The sequence below is a fragment of the Armigeres subalbatus genome, chromosome 2 (assembly GCF_024139115.2).
Source record: "Armigeres subalbatus isolate Guangzhou_Male chromosome 2, GZ_Asu_2, whole genome shotgun sequence".
Lineage (NCBI taxonomy): Eukaryota > Metazoa > Arthropoda > Insecta > Diptera > Culicidae > Armigeres > Armigeres subalbatus.
The window spans coordinates 407,136,307-407,157,515 of record NC_085140.1 but is presented as its reverse complement, the minus strand read 5'-3'; the positions used below and the strand labels follow the sequence as shown (position 1 = coordinate 407,157,515).

Here is a 21,209-nt window from a genome sequence, read left to right as displayed (position 1 = left end):
TGTAGCAACTACCGCGCAATCACATTGCTGAACGCCGCCTACAAGGTACTCTCCCAAATTTTATGCCGTCGACTAGCACCAACTGCAAGGGAGTTCGTAGGGCAGTACCAGGCGGGTTTTATGGGCGAACGCTCCACCACGGACCAGATGTTTGCCATTCGCCAAGTACTGCAGAAATGCCGCGAATACAACGTGCCCACACATCATCTATTCATCGACTTCAAAGCCGCATATGATACAATCGATCGGGACCAGCTATGGCAGCTAATGCACGAACACGGTTTTCCGGATAAACTGACACGGCTGATCAAAGCGACGATGGATCGGGTGATGTGCGTAGTTCGAGTTTCAGGGGCATTCTCGAGTCCCTTCGAAACCCGCAGAGGGTTACGGCAAGGTGATGGTCTTTCGTGTTTGCTATTCAACATCGCTTTGGAAGGTGTAATACGAAGAGCAGGGATTAACACGAGTGGTACAATTTTCAATAAGTCCGTCCAGCTATTTGGTTTCGCCGACGACATAGATATTATGGCACGTAACTTTGAGAAGATGGAGGAAGCCTACATCAGACTGAAGAGGGAAGCTAAGCGGATCGGACTAGTCATCAACACGTCGAAGACGAAGTACATGATAGGAAGAGGTTCAAGAGAAGACAATGTGAGCCACCCACCGCGAGTTTGCATCGGTGGTGACGAAATCGAGGTGGTAGAAGAATTTGTGTACTTGGGCTCACTGGTGACTGCCGAAAATGACACCAGCAGAGAAATTCGGAGACGCATAGTGGCTGGAAATCGTACGTACTTTGACTCCGCAAGACGCTCCGATCGAATAGAGTTCGCCGCCGTACCAAACTGACAATCTACAAAACGCTAATTAGACCGGTAGTCCTCTACGGACACGAGACCTGGACGATGCTCGTGGAGGACCAACGCGCACTTGGAGTTTTCGAAAGGAAAGTGCTGCGTACCATCTATGGTGGGGTGCAGATGGCGGACGGTACGTGGAGGAGGCGAATGAACCACGAATTGCATCAGCTGTTGGGAGAACCATCCATCGTTCACACCGCGAAAATCGGACGACTGCGATGGGCCGGGCACGTAGCCAGAATGTCGGACAGTAACCCGGTGAAAATGGTTCTCGACAACGATCCGACGGGCACAAGAAGGCGAGGTGCGCAGCGGGCAAGGTGGATCGATCAGGTGGAAGATGACTTGCGGACCCTCCGTAGACTGCGTGGTTGGCGACGTGTAGCCATGGACCGAGCCGAATGGAGAAGACTCTTATATACCGCACAGGCCACTTCGGCCTTAGTCTGAATAAATAATAATAATTATCCTGCACCGAACACGACCTTTTGTAGTCAGGGACACTTTTCTGAACCATGACAATTTTCACCAAAATTCATCATCAAAATACAACGTCGAAAAACGAGTTCAAATGATCAAATATAGTTTGTATAAATCATCAATGATCATAGTTTGTGTATATGGTGTAAAAGTAAACATAATTTGTACAATTAGAGAGTTTAGTTCCCCCTAATAGTAGGAACATCTATCGCTCTGAACGATCACCAACATGTTTTGTTCTGCGTTGTGCGAATGGGTAAATTAATTAACAAATGAAACATTAGTGCGCGTCCGATCGTGTTTCCTCTAATAAGCAGAACAATCGCGCGATCATTGAAATATTAGGCTCTGCGTTGTGCGGGTTATTAAATTAATTAACAAATAAAAATTTTGTGCGTGTTCTATCGTATTTGTACGCAGAGCGATCGCGCGATCATCGGAATATTTTGTTCTGCTATGTGCGGTTAATAAGTCGATTAATTAGTGCGCGTTCGATTGTGTTTTCGTTTAAACTTCATCAAACTGCACGCTTCACACGGCAAACCATTTACCAAAACGAACCCTGCTACAATACCTACCCCATGTATCCAACATCCCAGTGATTTCTCGTGGAAGTGCAGATGACTCGTCGGTTTCCATCAAAGCGAGAATCATGTCAACATTCTCCTACCCAACCTCTGCCCAATTGACCTGCATTCGGACACGGCCGGAGCTGGTATTAGTATTTGGGTCACCAGTTCTTACACATTGAAGATGATGTTAGTCCCAAACATCATCTGTTGCTTCTCTGTGTAATTACAGCTGACCTGGCAATAACGGAGGAGCAACCGTGGGCGGTCAATCATGCTCATGCTCATGCAAGTGGATTTAGTTTTGGATTCCGGGGGGCTTGTCGTTAAGGTGTCTAACAATGATATATTAAATCCTTACAAATGGTGCATTAAAAAAATTCAATCGCCGGCACCGCCTTCCCGTGATAAACTGGGAGGTTGCTTCCGACCTCTTTGTGAGCAACGATTTTCCATTTGACCTTTCCCGTCAAAAATTGTATCTCGTTTTATTGTCTCAGTCGATTCTTTGGCTTATTGACTTTCTCGAAGAACCCATATTTTTTAAGCTTCTAACTATTTTAAATATCGAAAACAAAAATCGAAAAAGTGCTGCAAGTGTGAACCGGTTTGAAAAATTCATCAATGTTACGCCAATCATGAAAAAAAGCACCTTTTCGCTTTTTTATTTTAAATTTTGAAAATATTTAGAGGCCTCGAAAAATATGGATTTTTTGGTATGGTTGACCTTAAATAAAATAAAGAATCGCTTGAGCAAATATAAATTTTTGACGGGAAAGGTCAATTCACCCCTGTCCCCCTACTACCTCCAAGAGATCACGATGGCGTTATGATGCCGACCACAGGGAGCCGTTTGATAGCATTATTCGACGCACGTTGGAGTACGCTACCCCGTCAACGCTTCCCGACTTCTACAAGATCGTCCTCAACGCCACTGGTCCATCACTCAGTCCAGCTCTCGACCAACACGAAAGCCCTGGTGTTTTTTAAAACTTCATCTTTTTTTAAATTTATTTATTTATTTTGGCCATTACAAAAATTTAATCAACATTATGTTCTACTGGTCTCAAAGGATAATAAAAAATAAATATTAATATGAAAAAAATCAAATAACTCCTCGGATTTGTTTAAGAATGTTTTGAAAATCCACAAAATTATCCGAATTTAATTTTGCTGCCCCTTCAAAATATAATTTTGTGACAAAAACGACCGGGGTGGGGAAGACAAAATTGTTTTTAAATATTTGTAACGGCCTTATTTATTTATTTATTCATTTATTTGTTTTTTATCTATGTGTTTATTTATTTATTTTTTTTCCTTTTATTTATTTATTTATTTATTTATTTATTTATTTATTTATTTATTTATTTATTTATTTATTTATTTATTTATTTATTTATTTATTTATTTATTTATTTATTTATTTATTTATTTATTTATTTATTTATTTATTTATTTATTTATTTATTTATTTATTTATTTATTTATTTATTTATTTATTTATTTATTTATTTATTTATTTATTTACTTTTTTATTTATTCATTCTATTTTTTACATTTTTATATTTATTTATTTTTTTCTATTTTTTATATTTATTTATTTAATTATTTAATTATTAATTTATTAGAGTTGTTTTTTACAACTTCATCTGTCAACCATACTTCCGGGTCTTTCTCAGTAGTTTCGCCATCAGGACCAGAGGACCTACCCAAAGGAAACTGGGGTCCCGCAAGCAGAAGTTGCCATGGACGTTGTCGTTAAGAACGTCTACATCTTCGTCTACTCGAAAGACATCCTAAACCTAAGCAGCGATTAGTGCAGTTCATCGGTGCTTTGTCATGTCGGCCGGGAAAAGTGTCCGCGAGTATATGAGCACCGGGCGACACCGTCTCTCCGGCTCTAGTCTTAATATTAATGGCACTGCACGAAACAAGGAGCTGGCACTCTTCCACAGTCAACATAAACCGCTCAATTGCGAGTTAAATAACAGGAAACAAAACGCTCTGCGGAAATCGGTCACCGAGCTGCTAAACACCGAATTTAGGAACCATGAGGACCCCTCTAGGGGCGAATTAGGAGAACCAATGAGCAGCTTCCAGGACCATGCAGCTACGAAAGGTCAAACGATCTACGGTCTCCTGGAACGACATACCCAGTCTCAAGGACCAGCAAGCCATGCCCCGCCTCCGCATCGACTTCTCTAACATCGTTTCTTCATTTTGACGCCAACTGGCCTCGTCGAACTCCTGCCAGTAAATTGGCACGTAACTTTGAGAAGAAATTTTATTGCATGCGAATGTCACTATGAGTGTTTTTAGGAAAATACCAATCTCCTGGGAGCCGTTGTGGAACGCCAGATGTGATATTCTAAAATGTGCAGTATCATATAAGCATAATAGCATATGGAGACGCATGGTGTATTTGTGTATTAGTGCATCTCGTGACTAATCTTCTTGAGCAAATTTCATCACATCTGTTTATAAGAAAAAGAAATGTACAAATATGCTAGCATTTGTATTGCAACTTGTATCAAATTTAAAAAATCAGGTCAGATTAAAAGTTGGAAGCTACGTGTTTGTGGTTAAAATGTCAAATACCGCATTCAAGAAATCATGAGAACTGCAAGTTCAAACAGCTGGTTATCGGGCCTCTTCTGAAAGGTTCACACTTCACACACAGAAAATTCACACTCACGCATTCCGCCGAGAAATCGTTTTTCAGGAACGAAAAAAAGATCTGTTGAAAAATAATTCTTTTTCCCTTATCACCAGTGCCACGAAAAAAAAATCTCGTTTTGTCACTTCTATCATCATTTTCGTGCCATCAACAATTGCAAAAATATAACCCTTTCGGAACTAACAACCTAACCTATACATGCTGTCGATGTGATGGTATGGCTAGAGTGACTGCTTTTATGTTGATCTCCAAGGTTCAAATCCCGTTCTGATCATAATTATTTTATAATTGGATCTTCTTCTTCAAAGTTTTCTAACAGAATTTTTCGGGATTTCCTCGTAAAATTTTTTGGAATTCCCTCACGAACTGCTTCGAAATTTTCTCGAAAAATATTCGCAATTTTCTCTGGAAATTCCACGAAAAATTACTTAGAATTCCCAAGCAAAGTTCCTCATAAAATATTTTTACGGAATTTTCTCAAGAAATTCTTCGGAATTTCCTCGTGTACTTTTCAATATCGAGATGTGGAGAGGCGACTGTAGTATAAGTACTGTTACAAAATCTTGGACCCCTTCCCCCCTGAAAATTTCTTCGGAAAATTTATCAACAATTTGAGAAAGAATTTCCTGTGGAAATTTCAAGAAAATGGTACAAAGAAATCCAAAGAATTTCTCTGCAAATTTCCAAAGAATTTTCAGAGAAAATCTTGAAGAATTCTTCGAGAAAATTCTGATGAATTTCTCGAGGGAATTCCGAACAATTTCCAAAGAGAGTTCCAGAAAATCTAGAAACTTTGAAACAATTGGAAGGGTGTTTTTCGACTGCACAGTATAAAAATGTTACAGCATATATGATGTAACAAAAAGGCTCCATTTGATTCGACTCATTTTCCATCACATTTTAAAATTACAGGCTTTCATTACTATGGAGCTTGTATTCAATATTGTATACAAGAAAAAGTTGGATGTAAAGTTCAATCAAAGGTAATTGCCTATTTCCGGGGATTAAACCACCCGACTTGGACGTTAATTTACAATGTTATGAAAACTCATCTGTGAATATGTACGTTATGTGGAAGATATTGATTTGGAAAATGTATTGGAGGTAACCACTTTCCCTTCGATGGGACTCGAACCCATGACCCTACAGTACTCTAGACTGGTGCTTTAACCAACTAAGCTACGAAGGACCTCCGTCGGCCTTCGCAACCTAGCGGCTACTGAACGAGCTCGAGATTCCCAAATTGGACGCATAGTCAAATCACTCGCAATCCATTTATCAAGCCAATACTTCCACATGTGTATTGTACACGTCCACATTAGAGGAGCGTGAGTATGTAGAATGTCTGGCGGCTATAAACATTCTTCATCAGCAACGGTACTGATCAAGTGAGGTTGTGTAATCTATTTGCCAGTCGGTCGTCAAGCTCAGACCCGACCGCATTGCGTAGGCAAGTGCACGCAACTCAAGTTCAGTTCAATCAAAGGTAGGTAATTGCCTCTTTCCGGGGATTAAACCACCCGACTTGAACGTTAATTTACAATGTTATGAAAACTCATATGTGAATATGTACGTTATGTGGAAGATAGAAAGTGGTTACCTCCAATACATTTTCCAAATCAATATCTTCCACATAACGTACATATTCACATATGAGTTTTCATAACGTTGGATGTAAAATTAAAGGTGTTTGAACACAAAAATATGGGTTCAAATATTTCCGTAGCGTGTAATTTTCAGAATTTTTAACTATGTGGATAAATTGTACTGTTCGGAAGTAGGCTTTCTTGCCCGTCATCAGTCCTGAAGTATCAGGACCGACGACGGGCAAGTGAATAAACCATCGTCCTGATACTGCAGGCTGAGAAAGCCAACTGCCAAATAGTGCTTTAAAAATATTTCATGAGAAAATTAAAAAAAATGAGATTTCGTTCCAAGGTGAATTCTAAGGAATAGGGGATACCCGCCCTAACATGCTTACGACTGCATTATTTTATTGATATTTATGGCAGAAAGCAACTTTACCTTAATTTTGTGGGCAGTGTAGTACTGCAATGGGGTTCACTTCTGCTTAAAAATTTGTAGCTATTCTTGCTGAACATCGTTTGAAAAAGCTTTTATTTGATTTAAATTAACGAGGTGTTGCACGTATTTCCGTCACAGCGATTGCTTTTCCGGTATACTTCATTAAATTCCCGGCATAAGCGATTTAAACTCAATCTTCCAACATCCTACACTCGTTCCTCTCGGGACGGTAGAACATGCGACGTAAACAAAAACGTTCCACGACAACGTGATGCCAGATGGTACTATTCATAATAATTTTGATTATGTTGAGAAGATATATTTACTCATTCAAATTCCTTCCAAACACCTAAAAACAATATTTTTTTCTATTTTTGAAATCGAGAGAATTATAGATAACATGATAGCGTCAACGTATTAGACAGTTTTCCTATTAACGACGAGGGCCTAACGGTAGCATAGTGCGGCTAGAAGTTCTTGGGCCGAGGTGATTTTTCGTTCGGTTTGAGGATACATTTTTAATGTACATGTTTATATAAGTAAGCATTGAAGTGCATGAGCTTGAAATTATTTTGTGATGATTAACAGCTTCGAGCAATGTGATGTTTTCCAGGTAGGTGTTTATTTTATTATACAGTTTTGGAAAAGACGAATATTATTCCATGTGGACGAAATATACATACATATTAGAGTGGGGCGCAGTTGTATGGAAAAACGTAAACTTCGTTCGATCAAGTGAGATCAAGGTTTTTCTGAATCGTTTTGGGACCCCAATCAACTGTGCAAAATATGGGCTCGATTGGTTGCAACCTCGCATGCCGCATCGCGTTTTAAATTTACATGGAGATTAGTATGGGAAAACGTACTTTTTAACATTTTTGCTCTTAGCGGCTTCAATTTATCATCAATCACGTGACTCAGTACGTTAGCTTATAGTCTGGAAGATGCCGAAAGACTTTGCCGAAGAAGGTACGTAGCTGGAAGGTCTACAAAAAATGTTATTACGTTTCGAAAATTGATTGTTCAAACCATATGCAAGAAATCAATGTTTCTGCCAGCACTACCGGACAACCTATGGCTATAGAAGGGCAAAACTCATCTTCCTTCTAGTCCGATGTTTTTCTTTGTGAAATAATTCCGGATAGCTCTCATTTGCTCAAAAGCCCTAAAAGATCAATTATTTTGAAATAACACTCAGTTAAATTATTGGTCTGCGTAGTACGGCAGTGCTGGCAGAATAAACGATTTTTTGCATATGGTTTGAACACTCAATCTTCGAAGCGTTATAACTTTTTTCGTGGACGTTCCAGCAACGTGCCTTCTTCAGCAAAGTTTTTCGGCATCCTCTGGGTTATACTTTAACGCAATGTGCCACCTGGTTTATGATGAACTGAAACCTCTAGTAGTAGAAATGCAAAAATACACGTTCTCCCATACTAATTTCCATACAAACTTCAAACGCGATGCGGAAAGCGAGGAAGCAACCAATCGGTCCCAAATTCTGCACAGTTGTTCAGGACCCAGAATGGCTTCGAAAAACCATTGATTTGAAAAAATGACCATGACGCCCCACTCTAATACATATAGTACTCGACAAATTGACGATCTACGAGTTGTTCCATTTACAATGGGAAGTACTCAAAAATCAGTTTATTATAATGGAATAAGGATGTATAATCAGCTACCAGATGAAATTAAAAGTGCAAGAAATATTTCGGAATTTAAAAAGAATTGTTCATTGTGGATTAAAGTTAGACATAGGCGAATAAAAAGATGAATTAATGTTAAGTGTTTATGTATATTATCAAATGATAAATAAATGAAATATTATTATTATTATAAGTGGAAAGATTCACTCCCGCTCAGTGGTGAGCGAATGTTTGATATCTATATTTTTATTTGCTATAATTGGCTCAATTAGGAGTAAAATAAATGGTTAAAAAATATTAAATAGTGTGCGATATAAATGGGAGATTTTTTTTAATTATCAATCATAAACCTATGGCTTCCAAACAGTATAAATCATTAGTTTTCTGTGCAGTGAGCCGGGAATCGGGTCCATAGGCCCAAGTAGTGATTTACCCTATTTTTAGAAAATTGTTTGAAATTTTCTGGGAATTTTTTGTCAGAATTTCCTTAGGATTTTCTAGTGCTTCCGTTTAAATTTACTCGGGAGATCATTTTCTTAAGTTTTCTTGAGAATTTTTTTTTTCGGAGTATTCTTTGGACTTTGGAATTTCCGAAAGAAATTCTTTGATATTTCATCGGAAAATCTTTTGAAAAATCTTTACAATCTACTCATGAAAATTATGCGAAGCTTCCTTTATTACCTTTAAAAAACATAAAACATGCGAATGATTTCAATTCTTTAGCAAAGCGACAAACCCTCCATTTTGTAACCAAATACTCTCAAAGCTCTCCCACACAATCAACTAACGCACGTTATCAGTCGATTTTAGAGGTCGTGAACTACAAATGCGGCATACGAGCAATCACGATGCGAAAAAATCAGATTCTGTCGTCCAGTGATATTGATGCAGTTGTTTAAAACTTATGATTGAAAAAAGCAATGTCTGTATTCATGACCATCTTATATCGATATTAGTCTACCCAACGGCAAAATAGACAATACGATTTTTATTGGGAACTAGGAGCAATTTAATCAAACATTGCAGAATCCAGCATTTTTTTTAAGTGAAAGGGTTTCCTTTTTCATATGTTAAAAAGAACAATGTCTGAAATTAAATTTTCTATAACTATATGGAATAATATGACCCTAATTTGAAACATTAAAAATATTTTGTTAAGAAAATTATGTTGAGCTTTTTAGTGGAATGTCTTCACTTGTCATAAGACGAGTTTGTACAATCCCATTTAATTCCACCACTTAATTGTACCTTGACAGATACGTATTTCGACCTCAACAGTAAGGTCGTCTTCAGTGTCTCGTACTTGACTGGACTTCAGTATAAATGTTGGATGTTACTGTTGGTTAAACACGGAACATCTCGTCATGGAGATAAATGCATGTGTCAATCAGCAAAAAATAAATAATTCAAAAATAACTGTTATCTGTTGTAGGTTAATTTCCGTTTCGTATCTTACAATTTCACAATATACTGCTCAAGTGTTAAAGGATGATTTGAATCATCGTACACCATATCACATAAAATACTTTCCGGGTAATTCGTTACAGTTCCTGGTGTCCACAATCCTAAAAACATCTTAATTGTACACAATACAGCTTGTATCAGTCCTTAATTAAAAATCCGCACAACACCCAGTTCCATTTCCTTACTTCCAAATTCCAATTCAAAGCATCCATCTCGAGCTGCTGTAACTGAGCACCACATTTTAATGAATCCAATTATTTTTCCGTTAATTATTTTCACGCCAACTTGTCAAACTTCCCTCATGTATCTCTTTTCCTTCGCATCCCGGATTGCCCCCAGTCCAGCCCATCACTGCTCGGGGAAAAGTCCAGAGAAGAACCACCACCGCCACCGAAGCGATCGGATCCGTAATTAAATGAGCACACAGCATCAATCCCCTTGAGTTCGCAGGGCAGGGAAGGGTGCGTGTCCTTCCCCTTTCTGGTCGAACCAAAGCGCCCAGCCACCCACGCGCACCCGGGAGACTGTTTATAATTAAAGGAAAAACGGTTTGGATATGAAAATACACATTTAACATAATTTTATAACTAATTATCTATCCTTTTCCCATTCGCTTGACTTGGACCAACCACGCTTTTACCGGTGCGACGCCGACTCGCAGGTTGCCTTCGTGAAGCGGTTCCTCGATCGCTTGGAGAAGTGGACCGTCAGAAAGTGGCTGGTGCTGACTCCAGCGTTGCTTGTTTCTGTTGTACGGAGGGAGCAATGTTGGTCTCATTATCCGCATGATGTTCTCTGGAAGAGTTCGCTGGCGAGTGGAGATGTCTCAGCATTTCGGAAATATCGAACACATGACCGTTGATTATTTATCAAGGCCGATTGAAAAGAAAGATGTTGGAGCCCATTTCCTAATGGACTTTGATTTTCATCTGAATAAAAAAAAAATTTCATTGAAAAGTTTCAGTAGTTTTCTGGACAAAATAAAACTTCTGGATTATGCTATAAAAAGCAGAAAACAATTTAAAACCTGAAGCTTGTAGAACAGGCTATTATTAGATTATTAGCTTGCAATTCTGCCTTTGGTAGACTGAAAAAATATTCTAATCGATCATCTTAATATTATTTCAACGTCCCTAATTCCTACAACAGTCACGCTACTAAATAGCACCACCCCAGCTTTGTTCACTCACTTGGTTGACGCAAAAAGGAGCTTAAATTCAACCCTTTCCGCCAACCCTTGCCTTTTGAGCGGAAATTAGGTGGCGGGGGTGCCAGTGGGTAAGTCATCGGAGGAAAACTAGGTTTCAGCTTTCTTTCTTATGTTTTTAATTAAAATTTTATCTCTCACTGAATGTCTCCAGTGCTGCGGAGCTTTCACGGGTTGACGCTGGAAAAGTCTTCGGCTGATATCCGCTCGGTGTAAGCTACACGCGCTGTTCCGCTTTGGTTGGGGGTTTTGGAGAAATTGTGCTCATCAAATTAGTTTCTTTAATTTGAATGTCTCAAAGGGAATTCTACACTTTGTAGGACACCTGATTCCTTTCGTTGGATTTAATATAATTGGGATCATCAATGTTGCTCATATAAAATAAAACATCGTGATCCTCTCTTCTTTGAAAATGATCTTGTCTTTTCTTCTTCCTTTTCAAAAATGCAGTATTAATTGCCTTCCATAGTCAAAGACGTCTCTCCTCATCTTGGCAATTATCCTTCCAGATTCGAACGCCTTATTAAGGGTACCCTCATGTGTTGCACTGATTACAGCTTCCCTCCATTCCGAAGCCCACCGCACCGCGCACATCATCTTTAGCGCTGCAAGCCACCTTCCACCCGTTCTGCCATCTGTGTCTCCATAACGAGACCGTTTTGCGGAAAACTCAAGACAAAGAACAGAGTGCTGAAACAAGGGAATCCTCCGTTGGGTCCTCGTCCCCCATCGCGGCTTCGAAGGAAAAGCTTTAATTGCTATCTTTTGTGAGATGAAAACACTTATTAGGGAACACTGGAGTGGAAGAAAGTGGCGGCATCAGTCCCCAGTCGTGTATATTCTCAGTCTTGCCAGTGGATAAAAGGGTGGGAGTATGCAATAGGGAGAAGAGAGTATCCTAATTTCAATTTAATTCCTCCTTTCCGCTTTGCTCCGGCAATGGGCTTAATTTGGAGTGCGTCTTTGAAAGTGAGAGGGCCATTTGCAGGCAAATGATGCTCACGTGGTGGATAAGTCGTGGCAGATGGCTTATAAGAACAAGTACATGCAGAGGACTGCGTGGCGAATACAGGTGGTACATTCTTCAAAATAAGAAGAAAAAACAGCAATTTTGTGAAATACATAACAACTAATATCGAACTAGGACAGTGTACCTTTATTTATTTTTTGTGAATGCACTCAACAACGTTAGAAAATGTTCAGTGAACATTTTTCGTGAAGATATGCTTCAGAGCTCCATGGACAAATTGATTGCAAGACGACAATAATTAATTGAAAATTGCATTGCGCATAATCACCATCCTTTTTTCGGCGAACATTTTCCATAAATCACCTCAACTAACAAATTCAACATCCTTTTCAATTTTGAATCCATTTAAATTCCCTTCCAATTACTGTCCTCATTCTTCGGCCCAACTGAACCACATTCTGAATAATCCTTCTCATCATTCCGTTTCAAGCTACCAGCAGTGATCGAAAGGAGGAATTTCAGGAAAAAACTTTCTGCCTTCCCTATCCACGCAGAGCCGTACCCAGTCCGGCGATGCTGCGTTTCCCTTCCGGAAGAAACGGCATCGGCATTACTTATGAGATTGGGAGGATTGTTCCTTCCATAGTCAGAAGCCGTCTAAACTGCTTCATTTGATAGCACCACCCCATTGCCGCAACGAAACACTCTCAAAACTCTTCTTTCCCTGTTTGGAAGTGTGCCTATCAGGTACCAGCTCGCCTTCGTCAGTAGTCGGCCGGAGGCCTCTAGCTCTCTTTCTGTCTAGCGCGTGCTGCACACAATAATGATAATTAAATTTTAATTAAAAATTTATGTCATTTTAACAAGAAGCTTATTAAAAATTGAAGGGTTGAATTAAAATTTTCAAATTAATGAAGAGCAAGAGGAGAGTACGCGGGACGTGGGAGGAATACATGTAGCCTAAGCCTACTTCTTCTTCCATTCGTTGTCGCGTCTTGATTCTTGGAGGCCTTCCACCCACACAATTATCATCGTCAGAAGGTTTGAAGGAGTCGGTTGTTGTCCCTGTTGATTATATCTATATATTTTTTTTAAGATTTGCCTCAGGGTAGTTCAAAACATGGCTTCTAATCTTGTAAAATAAATCAAATTGAAGCTTTAAACTACAAAATATTTAGGTGCCCTCAGGCGACAGCTGATGGCGTTAAAGGATTTATTTTCGAACCACACAACTAAAGATAATGCTTCATAATTGCCGAATCTACGCATTTTGTTTTCGGACCGTACTACTCAAAGCAGCTTTTTTGTTGACAGGAACCAACAACCGCTCGACTAGCTGACTCTCATTGGTTGGCGGAGGATCTGAAGGCAAGTGGTACTTACAGTACGTGTGAGGGTTGAAGAATGTTTTATTAATTGGATACGGTGAATGAGGGGTGCACACAGGCAACGGGACGTATTTTGCAAATAGGGAGTAGCATTAAAATGTGGATTCCTAAATGAAAATGGATAGTGGGAAAATATATTTTTACAAAACGTTATATTGCAGCGCAATTTATCCAGTTGGCCCTTACATTTGCTGGTCGTGTTGTTCAGAGCGAACCCGAATGAAACGTCATATTCCGAGTCGCTCGTTCTTGTACCGCCAATCGCCAATCGTCTCCTTGCGGCCAACCAACAAAGTACGTACGGTTTTCTGTCAAAAGGCGTCTTTGAATTTCTCTGCTGGTATCGTTATCGGAGACCACAAGTTAGGCCAAGTACACGAACTCTTCGACCACCTCGATTTTCTTTACCACTGATACAAACTCCCCCCTTTGCGGGTAGCAGGGACTATGTCCAAGGGCTTGACGATCCCTCCCCAGGCCATCTGCGAGTTGTGGGGCTTGCCTAGGATGTGGTGGGGTTTGACAGTGGGCCCTGTTAAATTCCTATAAAAAACTGCATGTTTCCGCAAGTAGGCCCCACCAAAGCGACCGTGTGCCGCTCAAAGCGCACATCCCCAAGTCCTGATGTTAGGTGGGACGCTAAACAGCCCTGACACGACGGCCCTCCGACGAGACAGGAGGTTTGCGCAGGCCCAATAAGCCGCCTTTAAAACCAATAATTACGAACAATATAAAAGATATGCGACTCGACACGATATAATCGGCAAAAACCTAAGCGACGAATAAAGGATCACGATTGGAAGCTTGGAACATGGAACTGCAAGTCGCTAGGTTTCGCAGGTTGCGACAGGATGATCTACGATGAATTACATCCCCGCAACTTCGACGTCGTGGCGCTGCAGGAGATTTGCTGGGCAGGACAGAAAGTGTGGAAAAGCGGGCATCGAGCGGCTACCTTCTACCAAAGCTGTGGCACCACCAACGAGCTGGGAACCGGCTTCATAGTGCTGGGTAAGATGCGCCAACGCGTGATTGGGTGGCAGCCAATTAACGCAAGGATGTGCAAGCTGAGGATTAAAGGTAGTTTCTTCAACTATAGCATCATCAACGTGCACTGCCCACACGAAGGGAGACCCGACGACGAGAAAGAAGCGTTCTACGCACAGCTGGAGCAGACATACGATGGATGCCCAATGCGGGACGTTAAAATCGTTATCGGTGACATAAACGTACAGGTAGGAAGGGAAATGTATAGACCGGTCATCGTACTGGATAGTCTGCATACCGTATCGAACGACAACGGCCAACTATGCATAAACTTTGCAGCCTCCCGTGGAATGGTAGTCCGAAGCACCTTCTTTCCCCGCAAAAATATCCACAAGGCCACATGGAGATCACCTAACCAAGAAACGGAAAACCAAATCGACCACGTTCTAATCGACGGTAAATTCTTCTCCGACATCACGAACGTCCGCACTTACCGCAGTGCGAATATTGAATCCGACCACTACCACGTTGCAGTATGCCTACGCTCAAAACTCTCGACGGTGTACAACACGCGTCGAAGTCGAACGCCGCGGCTTAACACTGGGCGGCTACTAGACGGTAGACTAGCCCAAGAATACGCGCAGTAGCTGGAAGTGGCGCTCCCAACGGAAGAGCAGCTAGGCGCAGCGTCTCTTGAAGATGGCTGGAGAGATATTCGATCCGCCATTGGTAGCACCGCAACCGCTGCACTTGGCACGGTGACCCCGGATCAGAGAAACGACTGGTATGACGGCAAATGTGGGCAGTTAGTAGAAGAGAAAAATGCAGCATGAGCGAGATTGCTGCAACACCGCACGAGGGCGAACGAGGCACGATGTAAACAGGCGTGGAACAGACAAAACTCGATTTTTCGGAGGAAAAAGCGTCAGCAGGAAGATCGAGACCGGGAAGAGACGGAGCAACTGTACCGCGCTAATAACACACGAAAGCTCTATGAGAAGGCCACGTGCCACTGCCTGGACATAAACGGGAACCTTCTTACGAACGAGCGTGAGGTGATCCAAAGGTGGCGGCAGCACTACGAAGAGCACCTGAATGGCGATGTGGCAGACGAAGATGGCGGTATGGTGATGGACCTGGAGGAACGCGCGCAGGACATAATTCTACCGGTTCCGGATATCCAGGAAATCCTGCAGGAGATTGGCAGGCTGAAGAACAACAAAGCCCCTGAGGTTGACCAACTACCAAGAGAGCTATTTAAACACGGTGGTGAAGCACTGGCTAGAGCGCTGCACTGGGTCATTACCAAGGTTTGGGAGGAGGAAGTTTTGCCGCAGGAGTGGATGGAGAGTGTCGTGTGTCCCATCTACAAAAAGGGCGATAAGCTGGATTGTAGCAACTACCGCGCAATCACATTGCTGAACGCCGCCTACAAGGTACTCTCCCGTTCGGGTTACGGCAAGGTGATGGTCTTTCGTGTCTGCTTTGGAAGGGGTAATACGAAGGGCAGGGATTGACACGAGTGGTACGATTTTCACGAAGTCCGTCCAGTTATTTGGTTTCGCCGACGACATTGATATCATGGCACGTAACTTTGAGAGGATGGAGGAAGCCTACATCAGACTGAAAAGCGAAGCTAAACGGATTGGACTAGTCATCAACACGTCGAAGACGAAGTACATGATAGGAAGAGGCTCAAGAGAGATCAATGTGAGCCACCCACCACGAGTTTCTATCGGTGGTGTCGAAATCGAGGTGGTAGAAGAATTTGTGTACTTGGGCTCACTGGTGACTGCCAGAAATGATACCAGCAGAGAAATTCGGAGACGCATAGTGGCTGGAAATCGTACATACTTTAAACTCCGCAAGACGCAAGACGCATCTATAAGAAACTTAGACACGATCCAGTGTTGTGATCAAAAGTATTGATAGTGTCATAATTTTCATTGCACGTGACTGGCGAAAAATTCTTTTAATAGTGTTGAAACCTGTTGATAATAACGTTGATAGAAACATATCAGAAATGTTATTTTTAAGACAAAAGCTGCAAAATCAAAGATTTATATACACGTGTACGTCTATAGTTTACCTGCAAAAATATACCTCTTAGAGAATAGACTTTATGATCGGGAGGAAACGGGTATCTTCAACAACAACAAATGCATGATAGGTACATACCATGACAATGTTTCACGAAAAAGCAAAAAAATTACTACTACTAAGGTTGTTAAAGATCTTATAGTAATTTTTTCTTCAGTCAAGCAAATGACACCAAACTAGTCAGTAAAAACTTAAAAGTGATTTTGTTTATTGAAATATTACGAACAACATGAGTAGCCGCTTTCTCAACTGTTGTAGGCCGTTTGATGGAAAAAAAGTGTTCAAAAGAGTTACGAAATCTCACCGAAAGCACCATAGATAAACTGAAAGCGACTGGTTATGCTCCAATGTCCACATTGAATACAAATTTACGCATTTGCATCGTCCTGCCGTCTAAACGTTGACAAAAGAGCAATCTGTATATCATCGGTTGAGCAGAGCGCAGGAAGTTCGAAAACGACAGCAACTGAGGAATTGCCAGATGTATCGACAACAACTGAGGAATTACCAGAAGTATTAAGTGCTGAGAGCCTTGCCACCGTACCATCAGCGAAATCTGTTTCAACAAATCAATCAGAAGATGAGTGTATCCAAAAGGTCAACATCGAACGCTTTAACGAGGGCATAGCTGGGATAAAAGTGACTCCGATTAAATGGAGTAAGATGGACTACGTTTATTACCCGGAGAAAAAATACCGTGAAATAAACGAAACTGTACGAAGAAACCTCTTCAAATTAGGACCTGATGATGTGGAAAATACAGACTACGATGAGGTAATTATAAATATGAAGGAAAGGTTCTCGAATGCAGCCACGACAAGGAAAGAAAAATTATTGATTTTGTCGATGCTGCCAAGTTCGTGGTCTATTCAGGATGCCATTGATGAGTTCAAAACCAATAGAAATACAGTAAAAGAGGCAAAACAATTGAAGAATAACTGTCTTTCAACCAAAAATACTAGGTCTAGTACTGCATTAACAGATGAGACAAAAGAAATAGTAGTTCAATATTTTGAAGATGATGAAGTAAGTCGAGCTATGCCTGGTCAAGAAGATTATATATCAGTAAAAAAAGATGGAAAGCGTCAAGCAATCCAAAAACGATTAATGATGACGACTTTGAAAGAAGCGTACACACGCTTCAAGGAGATTCACGATAATATTAAAATAGGTTTTCCTCATTTGCAAGCCTTCGGCCAAGGCAATGTAAGCTTCTTTCCAATTCAGGAACACATAATGTGTGTGTGCACAACCCATGAGAATATTAATCTTATTTTACATAGTTTGAAAAGAATCAATTTAACAAAGGATATTAAAATGTTAACTGGTAGTCTTTAGTGTGAAAATACAACATCAAATTGCTATCTACGATCTTGTTCGGATTGTCCAGATTCTTCATCATTGGAAAATACTTTACTCGCTGAGTTTGAAGAAAAATATATTGATCAGTTATCATTTGAGCAATGGGTGACCACGGATAGGTGTGACATAGAAAATATTGTAAAACCTGTAGATGAGTTTGTGTCATATTTTTGCTTGAAATTAGAAAGTTTAATCCCTCACGATTTCATTAAAACAGAACAATCCAGTTATGAAAGAACAATCCAGCTTTTTAAAAAATACGAAAAATACATTACAAAATGGTGAATTTTTAGTCATTTGTGATTTTTCTGAAAATTACAGCTTTGTATTGCAAGATGAAGTGCAGTCCCATCACTGGAACGTACAACAAGCTACAATTCATCCATTCGTTATTTATTTTAATGGAAGTACGCAAATTGAACACTTAAGTTTTATTATAATTTCCGAAGATTTAAGACACGATTCAGTATCCGTAAACTTGTTCATTGAAAAATGATTAACTTTTACGCGTTGATAAGCATAAAGAAGTTAAAAGATATATTTCATGTCTGATGGAGCAGCGTCGCAGAACAAAAATCGTAAGAATTTTTCTAGCCTATGTCAATTTAAATCAATGTACGGAATTGATGCAGAATGGCATTTTTTTTGCTACATCACATGGCAAAGGTCCTTGTGATGCTATTGGAGGAACAATAAAGCGCATGGCCACAAGAGTAAGTTTAGCCAAAGAACGTGAGCATCCAATTAAAACTGCGAAAGAACTTTTTGATTGGGCAAATCGTAGAAAAGAAAAAGATTTAACCAAATTATCATTTTGTTTTACTACTACTGAAGAGTACGAAATAAAGGCTTCAGAGCTCAGCGAGCAATTTAATAACGCGAAACGATCCAAGGAACCCAAAAATTTCACTGTTTCATTCCATTGTCGGAAAATAAAATTAAAGCAAAACTATACTCAAACTGTGCTGATAATACACTGGATTTTGTTTTTACACGATTTACATTTTCTCAATTTTTCACTCATCCTAAATGTTTAACGGATATTAATTATCATGTGATTTTTCTTTGATTTATTCTGGATTTTTTGAAACATGTTGCGAAGAGTTTGGTGGCAAATTGAAGTCACACGATCAAAAATACGAGCGAAAAAAATCGTGTAAAAACAAAATCCTGTGTAATTCAAAAGTGTTCGATATTTTAAAAAATTTGAATAAAAATAAATAAAAAATAAGTATTAATAAACTGTTTTCATGATATCATAACCCATACGAAAATTCAAACCCAAAACTCTTAGAGTTTCTATAACAACATTGTGTAACTGCCACATTTAATTTAATACTTAGGATAATATTAATTCATTTTATTTATTTATACATATAATATTTATACATATAATATACATAATATCGATGAATACATAAATATGGAATATCATACAAACAACTTGTTTAACTCACGCAAGGCCCTTAACAATAAAATCAGCATCAAATCAGGATTCTTGAAAAAAAATACACGGAAATTTTTTTTGTTTACTATGTGTGAAAATTGTGAAATGTTCGAAATGTCATAACTTTTTTGTTTATTAGTTTACCATCACCAAATTTTATGGTAGATAGCTAATATAATGGACCGTTTTCCTAAAAAATTACGTTCGAAAAAAGATAGGGTTTTGAGATATTTGAGTTTTTGTGACAAAAATGATATTTTTAAAGGCAAAAAAATTTTTTTACTGTGCACATTTTCTTAAGAATCACCATTTAGTTGTCTAACTTTGCTGAAAAATCATAACAATCGAACATTCCGTTTTTGCTGTGCAGCTTTTAAATATTTTTGAACCATTTTCACATACACCCTTTTGAAAAGTTAGTCGTGACTCAATATGAAGATTTGATATCGAAAAATGACGATTTAGATGAAATTGAAAAACTGTGCAAAGTTTCAACTCAATAGAAAATCATGAATTAAAAATTTTCTTAAATTTTGATGCTGTTGCTTGGAATCGCTCTCACACAAAACGGGTCACATATTATGAATAACTGCCATGCTACTCATATTAGTGCAATTGACGGTTAACAATTTTCAATGAGTTTGTTTTACATAGTGAGAAAGCGATCGAAAACGGACCCAACCTCAATTGTATTTTTTTCATGTAAATTGAAAATAATCGCAACACTTTTATAATATTACAGAGGATTCCTCTTTTGTTTCGATTTGACCAAACTAAAGTGCGATGTTTATAGTCGCACATTTAAATTATATCGCATCGAAACATGAGGAAATTCCTCAGAAAAAGTTATTTTCGTTGCAATGCATGCCGGACGCAACCGCCATCATGACGATCCAAATGGAATTGATAGTTGAAAGCAAAGTAAGGGACTTTATGTAAGAGAGTAAAAGACAGTGCACAGATACTGTGCATGTCTTACACATAATTTTCACACAGATTGCTATTAATTTGCGTTATCGTGGTCAAGTGTGAAAATTATTCATGCTATGTGTTCCGGGGAAAACTTGATTCCTCTGAAATGTTATTCTCGGAAACTACTGTTTTCGGGAAAATGTCATTTTTGGGAAGGGGAGGATCCATAAAGCACGTCACGCAACAAATAACCATTTTTGGCCTGTGCAGTGCATAGAAGTTTTCTCCATTAAGCTCGGTCCATGGCTGCACGTCGCCAACCACACGCAATCTGCGGAGTTCCCGTCGGATCGTTGTCGAGAACCATTTTCATCGGATTACTGTCCGACATTCTGGTTACGTGCTCGGCCCACCGCAGTCTTCCGATTATCGCGGTGTGAACGATGGATGGTTCTCCCAACAGCTGATGCAACTCGTGGTTCATTCGTCTCCTCTACGTACCGCCTGCCATCTGCACTACACCATAGATGGTATGCAGCACTTCCTTTCGAAAACTCCCAGTGGGCGTTGGTACTACCGATCTAATAATCGTTTTGTAGATAGCCAGTTTGGTACGACGGCGAACATTTTTCGATCGGAGCGTTTTGCGGAGTCCAAAGTACGTACGCTTTCGTGCCATGATTCGTCTCCGAATTTCTCTGCTGGTATCGTTATCGGAGATCACCAGTGAGCCCAAGAACACGATTTTTTCAACTACGTGTTCAAACAGCTCTCCTGGTAGTTGATCAACTCCAGGGGCTTTGTTGTTTTTCAGCCGGCCGATCTCCTCCTGGATTTCCTGGAGATTCGGAGCAGGAAGTAGCATGTCCTGCGCGCGTGCTCCTAAGTTCGTTACCATACCGGCACCACAGTCTGCCACATCGCCATTCAGGTGCTCTTTGTAGTGCTGCCGCCACCTTTGGATCACCTCACGATCGTTTGTAAGAAGGTTCCCGTTTATGTCCTTTCACGTAATGGGCTGTGGCACGTGGCCCTTACGTGAACGGTTTAACTTCTCATAGAACTTTCGTGCGTTATTAGCGCGGTACAGTTGCTCCATCTCTTCA

General features: G+C 39.9%; 1 non-coding gene across 1 annotated transcript; it reads right to left on the bottom strand.

Annotated features, from left to right (window-relative positions):
* Nucleotides 1-5,705: 5,705 nt before the first annotated feature.
* Nucleotides 5,706-5,781, bottom strand: Trnas-aga (transfer RNA serine (anticodon AGA)). Its single transcript has one exon. It is a non-coding gene; the product is annotated as a tRNA-Ser (tRNA).
* Between the last annotated feature and the right edge of the window lie 15,428 nt (nucleotides 5,782-21,209).